The sequence below is a fragment of the Xenopus laevis genome, chromosome 1L (assembly GCF_017654675.1).
Source record: "Xenopus laevis strain J_2021 chromosome 1L, Xenopus_laevis_v10.1, whole genome shotgun sequence".
Lineage (NCBI taxonomy): Eukaryota > Metazoa > Chordata > Amphibia > Anura > Pipidae > Xenopus > Xenopus laevis.
The window spans coordinates 14,491,904-14,505,705 of record NC_054371.1 but is presented as its reverse complement, the minus strand read 5'-3'; the positions used below and the strand labels follow the sequence as shown (position 1 = coordinate 14,505,705).

The 13,802-nt window shown below is 41.5% G+C and overlaps 1 protein-coding gene across 1 annotated transcript in view; it reads left to right on the top strand.

Annotated features, from left to right (window-relative positions):
- Positions 1-7,033: 7,033 nt before the first annotated feature.
- The window catches only part of ptpre.L (protein tyrosine phosphatase, receptor type E L homeolog), a 75,961-nt gene continuing 69,192 nt past the window's right edge, over positions 7,034-13,802 (top strand). The window contains exon 1 of the mRNA XM_041587220.1: positions 7,034-7,566. The gene's annotated coding sequence lies outside the window, so the exon portion shown is untranslated. The remainder of the gene's footprint in view (positions 7,567-13,802) is intronic.

Sequence of the window (13,802 nt, the reverse complement as noted above, 5' to 3'; positions counted from 1 at the left end):
TACCTAAAAGTATGTGGGTAATACGATGCTGCAGGGTAGAAATTTTGAGGTGATTTTTGGAAGTATCACCAAAATCTCCAAATTTAGGAATGATTTGTGGCTTGGTACTTTGGAGTACAAACACATGCATACCCAATTTAGATTCATGGGAATGTGTACTTTCCGAAAATATATGGTTATCTGGGGTGAACCCACTTTTTCCTACTTTTGACCCCCCCAAAACGATGTAAATGTGTTGATTTTGCAGTACCTGAAATGACAGACCATATGGGGGCCTTCCTTTTGGGGCCCCTGTATGCCACGTGCTTGGGTACACCTATACATATTGGGCATCAAACTGTTCAGAGGACCCTAGGCTTTCATATTTGGGGTGATATCTCTTCATACCTAAAAGTATGTGGGTAATACGATGCTGCAGGGTAGAAATTTTGAGGTGATTTTTGGAAATATCACCAAAATCACCAAATTTAGGAATGGTTTGCAGCTTTGTACTTTGGCGTAGAAAGACATGCATACCCAATTTAGATTCGTGGGAATGTGTACTTTCCAAAAATATATGGTTTTCTGGGGTGAACTTGCTTTTTTCTACTTTTGACCCCCCCAAAACGATGTAAATGTGTTGATTTTGCAGTACCTGAAATGACAGACCATATGGGGGCCTTCCTTTTGGGGCCCCTGTATGCCACGTGCTTGGGTACACCTATACATATTGGGCATCAAACTGTTCAGAGGACCCTAGGCTTTCATATTTGGGGTGATATCTCTTGATACCTAAAAGTATGTGGGTAATACGATGCTGCAGGGTAGAAATTTTGAGGTGATTTTTGGAAGTATCACCAAAATCACCAAATTTAGGAATGATTTGTGGCTTGGTACTTTGGAGTACAAACACATGCATACCCAATTTAGATTCATGGGAATGTGTACTTTCCGAAAATATATGGTTATCTGGGGTGAACCCACTTTTTCCTACTTTTGACCCCCCCAAAACGATGTAAATGTGTTGATTTTGCAGTACCTGAAATGACAGACCATATGGGGGCCTTCCTTTTGGGGCCCCTGTATGCCACGTGCTTGGGTACACCTATACATATTGGGCATCAAACTGTTCAGAGGACCCTAGGCTTTCATATTTGGGGTGATATCTCTTGATACCTAAAAGTATGTGGGTAATACGATGCTGCAGGGTAGAAATTTTGAGGTGATTTTTGGAAATATCACCAAAATCACCAAATTTAGGAATGGTTTGCAGCTTTGTACTTTGGCGTAAAAAGACATGCATACCCAATTTAGATTCGTGGGAATGTGTACTTTCCAAAAATATATGGTTTGCTGGGGTGAACTTGCTTTTTTCTACTTTTGACCCCCCCAAAACGATGTAAATGTGTTGCTTTTGCTGTACCTGAAATGACAGACCATATGGGGGTCTTCCTTTTGGGGCCCCTGTATGCCACATGCTTGGGTACACCTATACATATTGGGCATCAAACTGTTCAGAGGACCCTAGGCTTTCATATTTGGGGTGATTTTGCTTGATACCTAAAATTATGTGGGTAATACGATGCTGCAGGGTAGAAATTTTGAGGTGATTTTTGGAAGTATCACCAAAATCACCAAATTTAGGAATGATTTGCGGCTTGGTACTTTGGAGTACAAACACATGCATACCCAATTTAGATTCATGGGAATGTGTACTTTCCGAAAATATATGGTTTTCTGGGGTGAACCCACTTTTTTCTACTTTTGACCCCCCCAAAACGATGTAAATGTGTTGATTTTGCAGTACCTGAAATGACAGACCATATGGGGGTCTTCCTTTTGGGGCCCCTGTCTGCCACGTGCTTGGGTACACCTATACATATTGGGCATCAAACTGTTCAGAGGACCCTAGGCTTTCATATTTGGGGTGATTTCTCTTGATACCTAAAAGTATGTGGGTAATACGATGCTGCAGGGTAGAAATTTTGAGGTGATTTTTGGAAATGTCGCCAAAATCACCAAATTTAGGAATCGTTTGCGGCTTGGTACTTTGTAGTACAAAGACATGCATACCCAATTTAGATTCGTGGGAATGTGTACTTTCCGAAAATATATGGTTTTCTGGGATGAACTTATTTTTTTTACTTTTACCCCACCCCAAAACGATGCAAATGTGCTGATTTTGCAGTATCTGGAATTACAGAACTGATAGCTCAAATGAGGTGTCTACAGTTTAGGGCCCCTATATGTCACGTGCTTGGGTACACCTATACATATTGGGCATCAAACTGTTCAGTGGATCCCAGGCTTTCATATTTGGGGTGTTTTACATTGATACCTAATGATGTGTGGGAGATACGATTCTGTAGATTGGAAGCTTTGAGGTCATTTTTCAAAAAATTCACCAATTTCTATAAAACATTATAACTTTAGGAAACAATTGCAACTTGGGAGTTTGGAGTACAACGATATGTTTACCCATTTTTGATTCACCAGAATCTGTTCTTTCTAATAATGGGTAGTTTTCTAGGGTAAACCTACTGTTAGTGGAATGTTTGGCCTTGAAATCAGAAGTATGCCGTTTGGGGAGCGGTGCTTTGGACATTTGCTAGTGTACTGCTTTTAGATTTTGATCTATACAAGTGAGAAATCTCCATAAAACTATATATATTTGGTATTGCCGCGTTCAGGAGACACAGACCTTTCCAAATCAGCTGTTTTCTCATACATAAAGTAAATAATGTTTCTGATATATGTGATTGTTCTTTGTGAAACATGATTTTTTTCATTTTATTGGACACTTAGAAGCCTATATTTTTTTACAGAAGTAGAATTACACCAAAATTCTTGCATATTTTGAAAGTTCAGGTTGTCCTGAAAAAAACAATATATTGTTTTCCTGGGTAAACTAAAAGACCGCCCCAGGAAGGGGCCTAAAAGTGAAAGAGTGCAAAATATCTAAAAACTGCTTGGCAGTAGATGTTCGCATCTAGGACAAAACGGCTGGCAGGGAAAGGGTTAAAGCACCCTGACGATCATCCCCTGCATTAGTAAATGCTTTCATATTGTGCCCTGCTGATTGCCTGTATGTGGTGCCAACAGTAAATATCACCTCGGGGTTAACCCCTGCCATGCTGAAATCTTCATGCAGATCCTGGCTCAGTAACCCTTTACCTTCCTACATCTAACTTACAATTGCCAGTCCTCTCCTCGCTGTCCCTCTAATCCCTGCTGTGCTGTGTAGGAATCAGAGAGTATTGTTAGCCAATACCATACTAATCATCCCTCCCACACTGTGTGCAGACCCCCCCGCTCCTCTTATACATTCCTGTTCCTGTATTGTTGTGTCTATTGCCAGTGTAATGTGCAGTTTGTATGATACTGAATAAACAAGGTCACATGGGCACAACGTAGAATAAGACTCAAGCGCCTCACCGACATCATCTTCACTTCCTCACACTATTTCATGCGTTACCCCCATCCCCGTTACTTTCATCTCCAGCCACGAGTCTTTACCGCCAAATAGCAGCTTTGAGGGTTGCCTATCATTCCATAAGGGCTCACGGGGAGGCACATTTATCAAAGGTCGAATTTCGAATTCATGTGAGTTTTAAAAACTCCCCTAAACTCCCATAAATTCCATATTCGGCCAGTCGAAAATTATTAAAAAAAAAAAATCTAATTTTTTAAACTCAGATGAAAGACATCGACCCGAAAACTGGAATCGAATTTGAAACCAATCCTCCAAAAAAAAAATAAAACTTAGGGGCAGATTTATCAAAATGTGAGATTAGGGGGGTTATTTACTAAACTCCAAATGCAAAAATCACAAAAAAATTTGCATTTTTTTTAATAAAATCTAACTTTTAAAAAATCATGAATTGTCCGGAATTTCTTAAAGTCCGAATCTGAAAATCCGGCATCTCAGACCTGTCAAGTTGCATATAAGTCAACGGGAGAAGTCTCAATGGTTTTTTGATGTGCGCTGGGTTTCATGCAATACCCCGGGAAAAAAACACAAGAAATCTGAGTTTTCGGGTGAAAAATCCGAAAACAATTTGAGTTTTCAGGTGAAAAATTTAAAAAAAATCATGAAAATCTGATTTTTTTTCGTGCAAACACATTTTGATTTATATTGAATCGAATTTGATCAAATGCACTGGTACTTAGATTCATACGATTCGAATTTGATCGAAAATGGACCTATTTGCCCAAAAAAAAAAAACCATTTATTTCATTTTGGTTGGTCTTTTTGAATTCGAATTTCAAAGTTTTTCGACCCTTGAAAAATCTGCCCCTAAAAACTTTAAAACTCTAATTTTCAATTCGACCCTTGATAAAACATACCGCTAGAGGCACATTTATCTAAGGTCGAATTTTGAATTCATGTGAGTTTTTAAAAACTCCCCTAAACTTCCATAAATTCAAACTTTGAAATGTATTAAAAAATTCGAATTTTATAAAGTCGGATTAGTGTAATTGATCCAAAACTCGAATCGAATTTGAATTGAATCTGATTAGAGTTTTTTCTCCGAAAAAAACTTGAATGTCAGGGAGACTGCAAACAACTCGACCAGGGGCAAATTTATCAAGGGTTGAATTTCAAAGTAATGGGAGTTTTTTTTTTAAATTCCCATAACTTCAAAATTCGAATAAAAAAAAGACCAACTGAAATTTATTAAAAAATAATTTATTTAAAAAAGTTCTTTATATAGAAAGGTCTATATAAATACACCAGTAAACCCTCAAAGTAATGCTGCTCTGAGTCCTCTGTCAAAAGAAACAGCACATTTCTTTCCTTCTATTGTGTACTCATGGGCTTCTGTATCAGACTTCCTGTTTTCAGCTTAAACCTCCAGGGCTAGGGCTTGAGCATGCTCAGTTTGTTCCTCTCCCCCCCCCTCCCTGCTGTAATCTGAGCCCAGAGCTATGAGTGAGCAGGGAGAGACTCAGGCAGAAAGTGATGTCACAAATACAAGATTCCTCTGCACTCAACCCATTATCAATATATTTAAGACAGAGACATTTTGTGCATACTGCTACTGAAAAATGCCTTACCCTTTAAACAAAACAGGGATTGTTTGTCCATATATTGCAATATATTTAAGCTGGCCAACTACCGTACGTCAAGGTCATCCCATATCTGGGATGCTCAATTTTATCTGATTCATTAAGAATTCTATGGTTTAATTATACATTTTATAAAAGAATTCTTAATGAATCAGATAAAATTGAGCATAGGACTGGCCAGATATGGGATGACTTTGACGTACGGTAGTTGGCCAGCTTAAATATATTGCAATATATGGACAAACAATCCCTGTTTTGTTTAAAGGGTAAGGCATTTTTCAGTAGCAGTATGCACAAAATGTCTCTGTCTTAAATATATTGATAATGGGTTGAGTGCAGAGGAATCTTGTATTTGTCTATATGTATTTTGTGGTCACACCCTCATTGCACCCCCGCCTAATGATTTTAAAGAAAGTGATGTCACACCAAGCTAATATGGCAGCTGCTATCCTAAACAAACAGAGAGAGCTTCTAGAGCTGTTTACTCAGGTATGGTAAAGCATTCTACAGAATAAATATAGTGTTATAGCTTGCACTATTGTGGCTAATCTATTGTCAATAAACTGCTTTGGTAGCTTTACTTCTCCTTTAAGAATGGGCACTAATAACACTGACATGTAAAATGTCTATTTAGCACTTCATTGTTACTGCAATTACCTTACTGTAAATGTGCATGGCTATAGGCTGTCAAGAGTAACAGCTGGATGGCAGCAGGTCTAACATCTCTCATTTAGGTATTTTGCCCCAAATTGAGCCCATATAGTGCCGGGGCCCTGGGTATAAAACCGTCCCCTCCTATGGATTTCTCAGAGGCTTTGTCACAAAGACGTGTGCAGTCTGTGTCCCTGGCCTATAAACACACGGGCAAAGTGGATTCCAAGAAATCAGTTACATTTTGTTATGATCTTACTGCCCTGTGTTTTATAAACAGAGGATGGATTTTATTTGTTGTTTGTTTCACTCTTTTTCAGTCATGATGCCACAACAACACTGTGTGCAACACAACCACTTATTCCTGAGCTACAAGGAAGGGTTATACAGGGAACTCTGAGTATCACTCATGTATTATAAGGGATAATGTACCCCCTACTGTAAATGATAAGGATATTAGAAGTCACTGAGGGGTTGTTCTGTGACCATATAAAGGCACAAGGCTGCAGGTTGAGTTATACAGGGAGCTCTGAGTATCACTCATGTATTATAAGGGATAATGTACCCCCTACTGTAAATGATAAGGATATTAGAAGTCACTGAGGGGTTGTTCTGTGACCATATAAAGGCACAAGGCTGTAGGCTGAGTTATACAGGGAACTCTGAGTATCACTCATGTATTATAAGGGATAATGTACCCCCTACTGTAAATGATAAGGATATTAGAAGTCACTGAGGGGTTGTTCTGTGACCATATAAAGGCACAAGGCTGCAGGCTGAGTTATACAGGGAACTCTGAGTATCACTCATGTATTATAAGGGATAATGTACCCCCTACTGTAAATGATAAGGATATTAGAAGTCACTGAGAGGTTGTTCTGTGACCATATAAAGGCACAAGGCTGCAGGCTGAGTTATACAGGGAACTCTGAGTATCACTCATGTATTATAAGGGATAATGTACCCCCTACTGTAAATGATAAGGATATTAGAAGTCACTGAGGGGTTAGTGAGTGTGGGTTAGTTACAGACAGTGGCTTAGTGAGTGTGGGTTAGTTACAGTGGGTTAGTTAATGTGGGTGCCAGGGCCCTGGGTCCCTCTAACAGGAAGTAAGTTGTTACATTGTAAATCCTGGCCGGATCGCGGGGCGGGGTCTAACACTGTTACATTGAATCGCCAGGACGGAAGGTGGGCGGGGCTTACCTCTGGATCTCCTGCTTGGGAAGCGGCAGTGGTGGGCGGGGACAGCCATAAATCTGTATTCTACTCGCATTTTCCATCTGAGCGGGGCGGGGACTAATGTTCTGTCTTATTTACATTTTGTCCGAGTGGGCGGGACGTGCGGGATGATTGGCACGTGCCCCGCCCCTCCCCCGGGGATGGTAGAAGGCAGGAATGCGCTTTTACTCACCACGAGCTGGAGCTGTGCGGCTGCCTGAGCTGCCGGGAGTGATGTGATTGCTGCAACATGGCGGATCTCTCACCCGCTCACTAACACTTCTCTCCCTTGTGTCACTCACAGCCGAGTGTTTAGACTGCGGGACAGAGGGGAGGCCACAGTGAGTCTCTATTAGACTGGGACTGACTCTCTCTCTCTGCTGCTGCAACTTGTCTGCTCGGGAGGCTCCGATTTACCCAGGAAAATAGTCCCCTGTCCCTCTCAGTCCTCTCTCCCTCCCTTGGAAACCCCTTCCCGCCGGACCCTTGTCTTGGGGCCACACATCCCTCCCTGGAAGCTACAGATTCCCTGGTCCTTCCGCTGATCCTTCCCTGGATTTATTTCTACAGCTGTGGATCTTGGGGCCACTGGATCCCCCTCTCTCAGGAAGCTGCAGATCACTGGATCCCCCACCCACAGGCTCCTGGTAAGATTCTATTTGCCCTCCTCCTCCTCCCTGTTGTTTCACATTCACACACATTAGTCTCCCCTCCCTCCATTCATCCCTCTATATTTGGGGAGACAGGGGGAGTCTTTATGTCACATAATCCCCCCATCCTATAGTTCATAATCCAGCCATGAGAATCAGCTCAGGATCTCCAATATCCAGTGAAATGTCACCCCTGTCCCTGGAGACTTCCCATCATAACTGGGTGCTGCACAACTGGAGCTGAACTTTAACCCTCCTCCCTGCTTTGTGCAGCTCTAATACTGGGGCTGTCCCTCAGCAGCAGCAGAGTTGGGTAAACAGGTATAATTGAGACATATTTGGGGAGTCGTTTCCCAGTCTAGCGGTGCTGATGTCTAATAACAGGGTGTCACATACTGAGCCTGACAAGTGTCATTCGGTGCCCAATACCCAGCGGGTCAAACCAAACTTTAATGTTTTGTTTTCCCCAAAAATTCCAGAAATGGACGGGGGCGTTAACGCTTCCTATCCAAAGGGACCTGGCAGAAAGTGATAGAGGGGAAGGGGCGTTTATTTTAGCTCTAGGGCTCACTGAACTGTGAGTCTGTTGTTCCAGCCAAGCCCTGGTGTTTATTCTTCTGCCATTATTTCATCAGACTTTATGCGTTTGTTACCCCCCCTTGCAACTGGAGATTGAAAACACAAGTGGAGTTCTTGTCGATAAACATATATGTTGCAGGCATAAAGCTGCGGCATTACCCTGTGTTGCGAGGTACCACTGTTGCAGCTATTTATGTATGTGCTCCCAACCATACTATTCCTAAAACGCTGTTCCCAAGGGAACTGCAATGAGGTGCTACTAGGCATGGGCGAATTTTTTTGGCTTGTTTCGCCGCGGAAATGACGCCCATTGCGTTGTGCGACAAAAAAAAAAAAAAGCTGTGCGTCAAAAAAACATTTCACTGTGCGACAATTTTTTTTTGACACCCATAGGCTTTAAAGGGGTTGTTTGCCTTTAAATTAACTATTAGTATGACGTAGAGAGGGATATTCTGAGAAAATTTGCAATTGGTTTTCTATCTGTGGTTTTTGAGTTATTTAGCTTTTTATTCAGCAGCTCTCCAGTTTGCAATTTCAGCAATCTAGTTGCTAGGGTCCAAATTCCCCTAGCAAACCATGCACTGATTTGAATAAGAGACTGGAATATGAATAGAAGAGAACCTGAATAGAAAGATGAGTATTCAAAAGTAGCAATAACCATAAATATGTAGCCTTACAGATAATTTGTTTTTAGATGGGGTCAGTGACCCCCATTTGAAAGCTGGAAAGAATCAGGAGAAAGGGGCAAATAATTCAAAAACTATTTCAAGAAAATAATGAAGACCTATTGAAAAATTTCTTAGAATTGGCCATTCTATAACATACTAAAAGTTAACTGAAAGGTGAACCTCCCCTTTAATGGGTGATGGCGACATTTCGCCGGTGGCTAATTTTTTACGAAACGGGTCAAATTCACCCATCCCTACGTGCTACTTAATGCCCCCATACACGGGCCGATAAAAGATGCAGACAGACCAAGTCGGCAGTTTATTGGCCCATGTGTGGGGCCACCCGATGGCGATTGATATCTGGCCAAAAGTCAGCCAAATCTCGATTGGGCAGGTTAAAAAATCCCGTCTGCTGCATCTGTGTGATTATGAGATCTGACCACCCGTATCGGATCCATTATGATCCGGTCGTTGGTCTCTAGGGCCCACAATCGGCTCAGTCCGATATCGCCCACTTCAATGGCGACATCGCCAAACGAGCCGATCTCTACATCTATGGCCACCGTAAGATATGTGAGTGTATATAGGATGCTCTGAACCCTTTATCATTGCTCTGACATACTTGTGGTACATTCACTCGATAAAGGGAACGTGCAATGGAACAACGGAGGGCACCCAATGACCTCATTCTGTCTTCATTCAGGAGTTGGGTGTCAGGTATTCATTGACAGTTAGATCCAATATATCTTATAGGGGGGCTCCTTTCCTAGCGGATGTATTAGAGCTCTCTCAGATAACTGATTTCAGTACAAACAAAATCTAACAAAATAACTGCCTTTTGCACAAATCCTGCATGTAGAGAGTCATGATGTCTGGTGAGTTTAATAAAGTGATCTCTAATGCATCTTCTAGGCAAAAGTAGCCCCCCTATAAGATATATTGGATCATGCATCTGACCCCCAAATGCTGCATGAAGACAGAATGAGGAGAAACAGATGCTGAGAGAGAAATGGTGAATATAAACTTGATTATTTCAGAAACTGTACAGAATTTTTAATTGATTGTTTTTAGAAATTTTCTTATTTCATTATGCTGAAGCTTATATTAAATTTTCATTTTCGCGATTGTTCCCCTTTAAAGACAAAATATGGTCATGCTAAGGCTGATATTGCCTGTTTCCCAACCATTATCTCAATAGCTCTTCTCCCATTGGGAGAAGATAATATCCATGGCCCATTAAGGTTCTTCCCAACAACACTTTTCCAGCCAGGTCTCTCGATATCTAAAGGGTGTCAAGCCTGATCGTTGGGTAGAGAGAACAATATCAATATGAAGAGCAACCAGTCTCTTGGAGACCATTGGAGGTATGAGGATGTCTGTTCTGATCATTCCTTGGACATATGTCAAAATCATATGAAAGCTTGGACCTTATGTCTAACCTAAGAAGCCTGAGCTGGTTGTCCAGATACTACTTGCAACACCCACCTCAACACTAAAACCACCCAGCGAACTAAAGATGGTCCTGTTGTTGGGTTGAGACATAGAATAGTGGTCAAAACTTTCCATCATGGCTTGATTACCCTGTTGATACATCTGCACCAGCCAAGGGATTGTGGTTTTGGTGAAGTCTCAATGCTTGTCAGAGCCTTCAAAAACCTACGCAACTGGAGCTCTAGTGAGTCCTGCTGCCATGGCCTGACATCAAGCTGAGGAGAACCTACTGTGCCTTTCTGAGGATTCCTTCAATGGTGTGGGAGGGGCTTTAAAACATATTTGGTGACCTCCTGCACTCATTTAACGTAAGCTCCTCTGCCACAGTTCTGATCGCTCCAGATTCTGCTCTGTGTCAGGAAGAGAGGTTGTTGAAGGTTGACATATTTAAGGCAGTTCTGTCATCCCCCATTATCTTCATTTGGTATGGCCTGAGGCTGCATAAGGAGAGCTTGTTGTAAGTCTTTTTTAAACTGTGCTAATCACCATCATCAAGTGACCCCAAAAGCACAGTACCTGTAGTCCTTCTGTGTATTCCTTTGAACTCAACATAATTGCTTGAAGGGAAGGAGGTTAAAAAAGCACAAATTACTCTTCTCGGTGTGCCCAAGAGACCCTCAGTGGACCCTGCTCCCAGGTCAGTTGCCACAGCAGAATAATACGGGCACTGTTCCCTCTTTTTCTAGGGGCAGGTTTCACTAAATTACATTTTGAATACCCTGTCTCTTTAAGAGTGGAGCCGAACGACTGTAGCCCAAGCAGCTGTAAACTCAAGAGCTCACGCTTGTGGCTTCAGTAGGTGTGAAATCACCTGCACTCACGCTAGTGTCAGCATAACATTGCAGCAGCAGTCCCAGCAAGCCCAGACAAAAATAACTTTTTTTTATTTTTTTTTTCCTGTGGTTTTTGTTCTGCAGCTTGTCCGACCTGGAATTTAAATTGCTCTTTATTTGCTAGGGATTACTGAACCTAGCAACCGAGCAGTATGAAAAATGAATGGCAGTATGCTGAGACAAATACAGTATTAATGGCATCATAAATTATGTTAGACATGCCCATAGGGAACAATGGTAAATGTATGGGACCTGTTATCCAGAATGCCCGGGACCTGGGGTCTTCTGGATAACAGATCTTTCTGTAATTTGGATCTTCATACCTTAAATCTACATGTAAACATGAAATAAACCCAATAGGCTGGTTTTGTTTCCAATAAGGATTAATTATATCTTAGTTGGGATCAAGTACAACTACTGTTTTATTATTACACAGAAAAAGGAAATCCTTTTTAAAAATTTAGATAAAATGGAGTCTATGGCAGACGGCCTTTACATAATTCGGAGCTTTCTGGATAACAGGTTTCTGGATAACGGATCCCATACCTGTACCTAAACTCTTAAACTGTGTCCACCAAAAAAGGGGGGGCGAGGGAATCCCTATGGTAAATGAAACCACTAGCCTGGTAGGTATGGGTCTTCCCAAGCAGAGAATTAACCCCCTTCCCTGGTTGCGAGCTGTGAATATATCTATTTCAGGTCACACAGCTACTGTACAAATATTATTAAAGGGCAAATCACTATAGAGGGGAGAAATTTACAGATACAGGTATGGGATACGTTATACAGGAAGGCCGTCTCCCATAGACTCCAAATAATTCAAATTTTTAAAAATGATTTCCTTTTTCTATGTAATAATAAAACAGTAGTTTGTACTTGATCCCAACTAAGATATAATTAATCCTTATTGGAAGCAAAAGCAGCCTATTGGGTTTATTTCATGTTTACTTGATTTTCTAGTAGACTAGATCCGTTAAGGGGAAAACCCCAGGTCCAGAGCATTCTATATAACAGGTCCCATACCTGTGTGGATATGAGTGTGTATATATATATATATACACACACACACTGTGAAAGGCTTTAGCACACACTTCAAAAGTTACATACCTGGGTGCAGTTCAGAAATCAAATATCCAAAGGCAGAAAAAGCTGAAGCACACCAGGATTTTCTTCAAAAAGATAAAGCTTTTATCATATCAACGTTTCGGCCCTCGCATGGAGCCTTTATCAAGATGATAGATATATATATATATATATATATATATATATATATATATATATATATATATATATATATATATATATATATATATATATATATAACAAGAAGGATCAGCACTCACTGTATTGATGTGAAGAAAAATCTGCTTTTATTTATTTACATCATAATCCGACGTTTCGGTCCCACCTGGGGACCTTTCTCAAGGATACTGTGTAACTGTGATGTGATCTTTAAATACCCACCCCCCATTAGTGAAAAATGGCGCCAAAGTCAAGGTGAAGTGTCAGAACAAAGTTTTTTTCTTTTTCCGCTGACTTCTTTTTGTTCTGACACTTCACCTTGGACTCATGACGTCATCTTTGGCGCCATTTTTCACTAATGGGGCGTGGGTATTTAAAGATCACATCACAGTTACACAGTATCCTTGAGAAAGGTCCCCAGGTGGGACCAAAACGTCGGATTATGATGTAAATAAATAAAAGCAAATTTTTCTTCACATCAATACAGTGAGTGCTGATCCTTCTTGTTCTATATATCTTGTATTTGATCGTGCACCACGAACCTGTATAAAGATCGGAGTGCTGGTACTGCGGGACTATATATATATAGGTATGTGGGGAAAGTGCTTATAATTGTGGCATAGTCTGTATAATAAGACAAAAGTGTTTCGGGGAAAGGGCTAGTGCGTGTAGTGCAAGGCAAGGTCAGACATTCTGGGACCCCCCAGCGAGTCCAGCCCTGGGTTTATGTTGCTTTGGTCTAGTTTCCCTTTGACACAGGCTAATCCATTTAGTAGTATAAAGACTGGCAGGAGCAAGTTGCCCGCACAGCCTCGGGGTATGGATTTACATTTCATGCCTCACTGAGCCCCCTGTGTGTGTCTGGCAGTTCCGTGCTACTCCCGGGGGCTCCTTCCTCCTCTCCCTCACCCACGACTATTTTATAGACCCTGTAACTCCCAGCAGCTTGCCATTGATTCATCATGCCATGGGCAACCTTATTGCTTGTTCCTGACCCGACTGTTGGACCCTGGGCCTGATCAGATGTCAGAATTAGTTGCGTGTGTTGGTGGCCGGCTTGAACATATTGTATCAATTACTGGGCCCGTGTAACTGTTTCCATTCCTCACTATATGTATAATCACAAGAGCCGGAGCTGAGGGATCACTATTACATTTCCATGTGATGGGGGTGGAGCTATTTTATGGCAGCATCCTGCAGGAAGTGGACATGGCCAAGTTTAATTGCTTCCCCCGCTGCTGATACATGTGCTATTATGTATCTCTTTACAAGCCAAATACATCCCACAGCTACGTTTGCAGCAGGGAAGCTCCACATCTGCTTGTCTGGCCCAGGGCTATATCTACAGAGAAATCAGACCCTGCGGCTGCACGGGGGCCCAGGAGGTATAGGGGCCCATCAGGCCCTAATTCATATACAA